Source organism: Mauremys reevesii, linkage group 16 (genome assembly GCF_016161935.1).
Source record: "Mauremys reevesii isolate NIE-2019 linkage group 16, ASM1616193v1, whole genome shotgun sequence".
Taxonomy (NCBI): Eukaryota; Metazoa; Chordata; order Testudines; family Geoemydidae; genus Mauremys; species Mauremys reevesii.
Window position 1 is genome coordinate 556,549 of NC_052638.1, and position 9,338 is coordinate 565,886.

At 50.2% G+C, this 9,338-nt stretch overlaps 1 non-coding gene across 1 annotated transcript; it reads right to left on the reverse strand.

The window, feature by feature from the left end:
• Positions 1–1,250: 1,250 nt before the first annotated feature.
• TRNAT-AGU lies at positions 1,251–1,325 on the reverse strand. The gene has a single exon. It is a non-coding gene; the product is annotated as a tRNA-Thr (tRNA).
• Between the last annotated feature and the right edge of the window lie 8,013 nt (positions 1,326–9,338).

Consider the following 9,338-nt stretch of genomic DNA (forward strand, 5'->3'; position numbering starts at 1 on the left):
TGGTAACTTACTTTGCTCTTTTATGCCTACCACTTATAATCCTTAAAACTCCATCTTTCTGTAGTTAATAAATCTGTTTTATGAAACTGGTGTATTTTGCTTGAAGTTCCTGGGAAATCTCAGCTCCATTACAAGGCTGGTTCATGTACTATTCACAGTGAGGGAGGGGTGGACCCTGCGTAATAAACTCACACTGATCAGGCTTCTGATTAAGGCAAGATGGTATGATCCAGGGGCGCAAGGCTGCAGAGCTGGGGGGAATTGGAGGGCGGCTCTCTATCATTAGTGTTATGAGTGGCTGGGAGAAGCATTCATATAACACAGTTGGATGTGCCCCTACCTGTGGATGTATGTGTAAGTGCAATATCTGCCAGAGATTCACAGCTCCTCACAGCATCACAGTGTGAGAGGGAGCCCAGGCAGTGGGACACAGGGCTCGGGGGTCCCACTGTTCAGGTTGCATCCCATAGATCCCATCACAGACTTTCAGCAACCACAGCAGATGTTCACTGGAACAGTGAGAGAGATGCCAAAATAGTGATCTCCAGGGCCTGCACACATCAAACTATCAGGAATTCTGCGCACAGAGAGGACCCTGCAAGTGGGAAATGCCTTTGGAAAAGACCCTTCTGTCCCCAGCTGTGGTCGTACAGTGCTTTGTGCTCTGCGTTGTGGCCTCAAGAGCCATGGATGCAAGTTGAGTTACGGTGACCTTTTCCTTGTCTCCAGGTTTCTTAGGTGCCTCCTTCCAACACTTGTCAGAAAAAATGACCGGTTTCTTTTGGAAGCATTGCAAGGCAGAGGCAGTCTTCTCTGTTTCCCCAAAAGACTGACCAAAAGGTGGGAGGAGTGGACACATTTGGCAAGGCACCACTGGGTGCTGCATCTTTAACCTCCACTTTACCTGGCAGGTGCCTCTGGGACTTTTCTCCCAGTGGCTCCATTTTTCATCAGTGACAATCAAAAGGAAGATGACATGACATCTGTGTGCAGACATCCCCAGCGAATCACAAGGACGTGTGGTGCAGGCTGTCGTGTTGCAGCAATTGTAGTTGAAGCAACCACCATGCTAATACCAGTCACAGCAGCCTTTTAATCAACTCCAGGCTTGTGATTTGATTCTTTCCAATGCTTCTCTCCAAAGAAGCCTTTTCCTTAGCAAGCAATTACTTGGATACCAAGGGAGGTCTCTTCTGTTTCCCGGAAAGACACAGGAAAATGTGATCAGAGCAGCCGAAAGCCATACAACAAGGCACCACTGGGAGTTGAACCCAGGATCTCCTATTCACTAGACAGGTGCTCTAAGCCAGCTAAGCCATGGTGCCTGCCTCAAGAAAGTATTTGCAACTGTTCCATTTGATGGTCCAGGACAACACCTGCAAATTCCAAACTACAGACATTCCCCATTTCCCTCAAGACTTGCAAGGAAGAACTGGCAGGCCAAGCCAGGATCTCCTGGTTACTAGGAAGACACTTCAGCCAGCTCTTCCCAAAGATCACTATCCAGAGACCTTTAAACAGCCACTGCAGATGTTCACCAACAAAGAGATGCCAAAATAGAGTTCTCCACTGCCTGCAGCCATCACACTACCAGGAGTTCTGTGCACAGAGATGCCCCTGCTGGTGGCAAAAGGCTTTGGTAGAGACTCTTCTGACACCAGCCATGCTCATATACTGTTTAGCATTTTGTGTTGTGACTTTAGCATCCACAGATGCCAGTTCAGTTAGGGGACATTTTTCCTGCCTCCACATTTGTCTAATGGTTCCTTTCAACACTTGTCACCAAAAAGACCTGTTTCTTTTGCAAGCGATGTACAGCCAGGCAAAGGCAGTCGTCTCCATTTCCTCAAAAGATCACCAAGATGTGGGGAGAGGACACACATTCAGCCAAGCTGGATGCTGAATCTCCTCTTTATTCAGCAGGTGTCTGTGAAGGACACAAATCTCCACCGCGTAGAGGTCAAGAATAGGAGTTTATTACAAACAGTGCTGGCGGAGTGGGCTTATTAGGCTCAGAGACACTTAATTAATTAATTACAATAGAATATATAGATTTTCCACGGGCAGGGGAAAGTGAGAGGCTAGGCAGTTCCATACCCCAGGACAGGTTTTGCAAGACAGGATGAGCACATTAGCCAATGATTAACAGATTAGATAATGTCTCCACCCATGGTCTCAAGTTAGCAAGTTAACATTTCATTAATACTTTGATAAAACGTTATTAGTATAAAATATATATGTTGAATTCTGATTTGGGATCCATAGGAATGGAGCAACTCCTTTGATTGTCCAACAGGTACATTCCTAGGGGTTATAGAAAAGAAACAGTTAAAGTATATGGCAATAAAGATAGTTTTCTGTGTGTCTTAAGGCAGGCATTGGTCCCTTGGAAGGGAGGTGGAAGGATGCCATATCTTATACTGACATGTGCCAACTTTTCATAAACTCAAGGTTGGATCTGTGGGAAGAACGTCTCCCTACAGAAGAAACAAACACAATAGGAATAGGGATTCTTTGTTCAATCTGCAACTCTGAATAAGACACAATTCTTTAGTTCTTAGCTCCAACACCTGGCAATTTGCTGACCAGGCCTATCTTAGCAAGCAAGGCTTTCTGTTTACCCAGCTTTCTCTTAGCTGATCACTATTTGCTAGGCCTCTGGTCCCTTGACCATACTCTGGACTTTGGGTCTGGAAAAGAGCTGGCACAATCCATAGACCAGGTTGTTATACAAAACACACATGGTTTTTAACCCTTCACATACAGTAATGGCAAAGTTCTTGGTTCGGGCTTGTAGCGGTGATGGAATAAACTGCAGGTTCAAATCAAGTCTCTGGAGTACATCTTCCTCTGGGATGGGGCATTCAGTTCTTTGTACAGAGCTTCAGTTTGTAGCAAAGTCCCTCCAGAGGTATGAAGCAGGAATGAAGACAAGATGGAGACGAGGCATCAGCCTTTTCTAGTCTCTTGCCATGTGGTCTTTGCTTTCTTTGTCCCAAGAACACTCTATCCAGCATGTGGCACAGAAAACCTTAGAGTTCTGTCCATAGGCAGGTCCCTGCAGACCTTGCTGAGTCACAAGGTGTATCTGCCTTCGCTCAATGGGTCGATTGTATAGCTGATGGTCCTTAATGGACCATCAAGCAGGCTAGGCAGAACTGACACCAGCTTGTCTGGCTGGGGTGTTTCCCGGAAGCAGAGCGCAAATTTGAAATAGGGACAGCATAGATCCAATATTCATAACTTTAACTACAAAGATGATACACATCTAGAGATACCATCATTATAATAATTCAGTCAGAACCTCTCCATGGACCTCTTACACGACAACCTTTCTACAGTATTGGCTGCAAATATAGAACAGCGGTTGCAATGGTGATCTATACAGTTACAGATTATGTCAGTAACGTCACAGGAGGTGACAGGGCATCAGTGAGACTGATAGTGGAATACTGCCTCCAGTTTTGGTGTCCTCATTTGAAAAGGATGTTGTGAAATTGGAGCTGGGGCAGCAAAGAGCCACCAAATGTTCTGAGGGCTGGAGAAAAATGCCTTCTAGTGAGCTATTGAAAGAGCTCAACCTGTTTAGCTGATCAAAGAAGATTGAAAGGTGACTTCATTGAAGCGTTGAAGTGCCTTAATGGAGAGAAACTATTGGCTATTAAAGGGCTCTTTAATCTAGCAGAGAAAGGCCTAACCAGACCCAATGGCTGGAAGGTGAAAAGAGACAAATTCACATTACAACTAAGGCACAAATATTCAACACCGAGGATAATTCACCACAAGAACAAGCTTCCAAGGAAAGTGGTGGATTCTCCATCTCCTCATGTCATTTAATGAAGACTAGATGCCTTTCTGGAATGTGTTTGCCCAAAAGTAGCTATTGTGTCATACAGCAGGCCTGAGATATGCAGGGGGTCAGATTAGATGCTCTAATGGTCTCTTCTGGCCATAAAGTCGACTAATTTCCGAAAAACTGAGTGCAGCATTGGGAGCAGCGTCTGATGTTTCCCTGTCTAGCCGGCTTGCTGCCTAGAACGAATGCTCCTTGAGTGGGGTGATCCACAGGGAGCAGCTCAAACCTCCAAAGTGCCTGGCCAGGGGCAGGACATTGGCACAGCAAGGGAGGGGTGTGGCAGTGACATCACAAAGGCCTTTTGCAGGACCTCAGCCTATTGGTCCAAGGTGGTGGGGAGGTGGTGACCTCACAGAGAGATGCTGACATCAGCCAGGCAGGAGAGGGGCGAGGGGCCAGGGAAACCTCAGAGATCCCTGTGGCTTTGCTGCAGCAAGTCTCCTTCTCCAGGTCTCTCTCTGAGGACTGAGAGAGTATTCGGGTTCACGGACGTGAGTGCCAGGAGGAACCTCTTTCGAGTTTTCTCCTTCCCTTGTAGTGATTTTACTAGAAAACAGCCGTCCCTGTTTAGAAGGTAAGAGCCTCCTGGAGGTTTGAAACCTGTTCAGTCTGATCCATGTGGTGACAGTTGAATTCTAGGCATGGAAAACAGGAGCTTAAGGAGGCAGAATTTTATTGCACACCTAGGATTTTGTCCCTTAGAATCACTGGGGACATTAGGGTTTGTCCTTTTTGTTTCACTTTTTCCTCCCTCCCTCTTTTCTGTTCTTCTCTTGCTTCTTTTGTCCTTTCTCCTGTTCCCCTCCCAACACAGGGAGGGAGGTGTGTGTGTGTGTGTGTGTGTTTGTTGTGGAGCACTGCTCTGCAGTTCCCACTGTGGGAGGTCCACCCAAAAATGTGGGGCTGAACTAGTGCTCGGGCAGTGATCCCATCAGTGACCTGGGCCATCCTTTGGGCTCTCTGGTGAGAACCCTCAGCCTCCCGTCCTCAGTCTCTACCCTGATTGGCTGAGCAGGGGATTATTGACAGGGAGGAGACTCAGGTCCTTGTTGTTCTCCTTTAAGACCAAGGAAATAAGTCAGAACCAGTTCTGTGTTTGATAAATTTTGCTGCTTCTCTGCATTAATGGTCTGCTGCCGCTGAGGGGAGCCTGAGCCCTTTAAATCCTGGCCCCCGGCCCAGCCGCCAGAGCCGTGGCCGGGATTCAAAGGACTCTGGGCTGCCCACAGCCCTGGGGAGCTCTGAGCCCTTTCAATCCTGGCCCCAGCCCAGCTGCCGGAGCCCTGGCCGTGGGCAGCCCAGAGCCCTTTCAATCCCCGCTGAGGAAGCCGGTGTGGTCCAGCATGGCGTACTGGCTCCTGCCGGTACGCCATACCAGACCAGACCGGCTTACTTTCACCTCTGGGTGGGTGGGGGGTGCTGCAATCCCCTGCTAGAAAGTAATGGTGGTAGGGGATTCTGTGAGCAGCTCAACACCCAACTCTGGTGGCAGACACAGTGTGGGGGAGTCCAGGTATTTCTAGGATCCACTATTTTTACCTGCCTGTAAAGTCCAGCTTTCCCCAGCACATTCACTGCAGTGCAATTGGGTCACTGTTTCCATGGCTGCACAGCAAAGAATCACTCCCAGTTTCCTTTGTATCTGCAGCAGGATTAGCCTGTGTCGGTGGTTAATGATGTGGATCTTGTAATTTGTTATTCATTCCCCACCTTGACAATTCAGACAGTCACTTTCCTACTCAACTCCCCAGCACCTCAGTGACCCCAGTAGCAGGGGTTGGGTTTTCCCTGTGGCCCTGAGATTTTCAGGGTTCTTTTCCCCTCCACCTGGAGTGAACTCAGCTTTTTCCCATCCCAGACAATCCATGAAATAACAACAGCAGCATAAAGAAAGAGGGGAGGGAACATCTCACGGCCAGGGCTGGATGTGCCCAGAGCCCCCTGCTTGTCCATTGTTTCCATGGAATTTGGCCTCCTGCTTTGCACAAGGGACAGAGAAAGATCTTGCTGTTCCTGTGTCTGTACAAAGGAAATTGTGCTTCTGTATGAAAGAGAGGCGGGAAATGGGCCCATGATGGGGCAATAGCCTCAGGGTTAAGATCTAAGGACTCAGGCTGAGAACTGATTTAACTCCACTCATCTGGGATTTAACAAATTCTCTTCCACGGAGACACTGGGAACTTGTGACATTGATCCAGACTCTGGGGGTTCAGGCTGCTTTAACTCTTGGTAAAAACATGAGCTTGATTCCAAGAAGGGAGAGAGAAGCCCGAAGCTGACTTTAGTCCCAGGCTGGGGTCTCCTGGATGGGTGGAAACTTCCTTCCCTGCAACCAGGGGACAGCAGCTACTGGAGACATGCCAGGGCTCGGAGGAAGGGGGATTGTTGCATGGACTTTATGCGCACAGGGCCCCACTAACTCTAAATCCTCCACTGTAGTAGGAACTTAGAAAGTCAGACCTTGGTCAGCGGTAGGACTGGGGTTTGAAAAAGAGATTCTTTTTTCCTCCCCTTCATGAGAAAGAAAGGAAGAGCTGGCAGTTCAGGTGCAGAAAACCACGTTTTCCTCTGGCTGAGGAGCTGGCAATCAGGTACAGACGACTGGTGTCTCCTGAAGGGAGGGGGCACAATGTCAAGGTTCAGCCCCACCCCCTTATGATCAACAGCCCCTCCCCGCTGTGAACAGTGCAGGGAGAGGAAGCAGCAAAGGCAGCCCCTCTCCACTCACCCCTCCAGCAGCTGCTGTGCAGGGAGGGAGCCTGGCAGCACCACATGATGTAGCAGGCCATAGCTAACCCAGGTGGGGCACAGGACCCCACACACGCCCTCTGCGAGTGTTGCCTCTGAAATTAGGAAAACTGGTGAGCTCAAGGCACAGCTGCACACCCAGAAGAAAGGCCAGCACGACACGCCCAGGGTGAAGGGGGTGCTAAAGCCTGGTATCAAACCAGAAACCTTCAGATCTTCAATCTAATGCAATCCCAACTGAGCTACTTTGGCAATGACCAGGCCAACCAGGAGGGCTTAATACACGAGCCGCAGCACATGCTGGGAAGATTTAAACCTGGATGTCACAACGCAGGAGACAAGCAGTGGACTTGGCCCGGAGGGGCAGGCTGGGGTTTCCTACATCCCAGTCACGCAAGCCAGCACCTGCCCCCTCGCAAGCTGTCACTGGCACCCCCAAGCTCTGGCCCCTGCCTGTCCTCTCACCCCTGTCTGCGTCCCTTTGTCTGTAGCAGTGGCGCCATTCCCAGCCGTGGACCATGGGGGACATGGAAAAAGGTAAGGGGGGGCATGACCCTGAAGTGTGTTGGGACCACGGATCTCGGTGGTGGGACAAGGGGGTTAAATCTTGGCAGAGACCCCCAAAGAGCAGGTGTGGCTGCTGTCGAGCTGCCTGGGCCCAGACAATGGCCACAAATTCTGTCTCCTAGCAACCGATGGCTGGGGCGCACCTGCTGCAAGAGGCCAGCTGGCTGGGAGGAGTCGGAGAACAAAGAATGAGCTGGAGGCCAGGTGAGCAGGTTGCCAGGGAAACAGAACAAAGGACAGACGAGGGGCAAACGGGACTGGCTGAGTCGGGCTGTTGGGAGCAAGGAGTCTGCTGGGTTGGGGATTCGAGGGGAGAGCCCAGGCTCTGAGTTCGGGGTCTCCCCAAGATGGACGTTGTTGAATCTTCCTGCTTCCTGTGCGAACACAGAACTTTCCCAGGCTGGATTCCAGACCCCTAACAAACCTTCTGTTTTACAATGCTGACAGAGTCACTGGTGATTGTGGAAGTCGGGGGTGCATGACTCCCCTTCGGGGGCGGGGGTGTAAGGCTTTCCCAGGTGTCCTATTCAGATGGACTCATGACTGGAAGGTCTTGGGGTGGAACAGGGATGCTGAAAGGTCCAAGGTTGGTCTGAGGAGATGCTGAAGCCAAGGAGGCTTCCCCCAGTGAGAGCATGTGGGAGGAAAGACTTGGACCTGCCAACTTTGGGAACCTGTGAATGTGAAGTGACCAAGTGGTGAGTTAACAATGATGCTGTTGCACAGGATTTGACTGGAACTAGAAAACAAAAAGTCCTTAAAGTGGAACTCTTGGGTGAATAGAATGAGCTGATTTGTATTCAACCTTGGAAGGCAATAGACTGTTACATCCATCAGACCAGCCTGGTTTGGTTTGGTTGGTTCATGGGTTGGCTGCTTTCCCTGGTAAATTGCAGAGGGTTCAGAGAAGAGCCACAGGAATGATTAAAGGCTTGAGCAGGGAGAGAAGTTTAAAAAAATCCTGCAGCTCTGACAGCCCAGGATAACCTCCCACTGCTGGCAATGGGAATTGAGCCTTTGTAACTAGCTGCTGGTACCTGAGGTCTCAGCTATGGATTAAACTGGTGGCAAACGCAGCTTCGTCCAAAGCAGTGAAGGATGTAAGTCAGGCCTGCACAAACCATAAAGTGGCGAGGGCCATATTACTCCAAAGAAAACAGCTGAGGGCCGAACCCCCCTAGCCCTGCTGACCCCCCCCCCAGCACCACCAAGGCCCCCCCAAAACACACCACCCCAGCGCCGCCCAGCCCCCTTGAAATACCCCCCCCCCAGCAAATCCTGCTCCACGGAAACAAACCCTCCTTCCCCAGCGCTGCCCCACCAAAACATTGAACCTTGGTAATAAGTTATAGGGGGCCCCTAAGGTAGTATAATTAAGGTAAAAGAAAAATGTCTTTTTGCTAGAAGTAGAATAAGATCTTCCCCCCACTTGGTAATCAGTTGCCCTGTGGAGTGAATGAGGTGGGACTGAGGAGGGCGTGGAAGGCAGCACCTCCAGACAGCTGCAACCCTTGGAGAGGGGCTGGGAGCCAGACCAGATCAGCAGAAGAGGTCAGCCACTGTCTCCTCGCTCGCCTCCTCACACCCCCCCCACTGCCGGCTCGCCTCCTCAGTCCCCGCCACTGCCCACCCGCCTCTTCAGCCCCGCTCTCTCACCTGCCACTTGCCTACTCACCTCCCACAGGCCGCACAGTGAGCCCACCCAGGCCGCGTGTTGTGCAGGCCTGATGTAAGTGAAAGAGCAAAGCTGGCCATCCGGGGAGCTGCTGCAGTCCCGTAACCACAGCTGGACAGGAGAAGAGGAAAAACTCACTAAAGTGCTGGGAGCCGCCCCGAGAAAAGGAAGTTTGTCAGTGAGATCTGTAGCAATAAATGTGAAGTGAAGGAGTGCTTTCTCCTCTGTGCCGACAGGTTTGAATTGTGTTACTGTACTATGAGATAAAGCTTTACAATATCCTGCTCTAATTTCAGGAGGGGTCTGTAACCATAATCAGTCTCTGTGGGAAGTGGGATATTCAAAATTCCCAAGGAATTTAAAGGGTGGGGTTCACGGTTGGTCACCTGAGGGCTGTGCAGTTCAAACCGCTGACCAGAAAGGAGAAAGCAGGGATTGTGGGACATGTACCTGAGGCCAGTTGCAGCGCTGTAATCGAGCAGGGTGTCTACA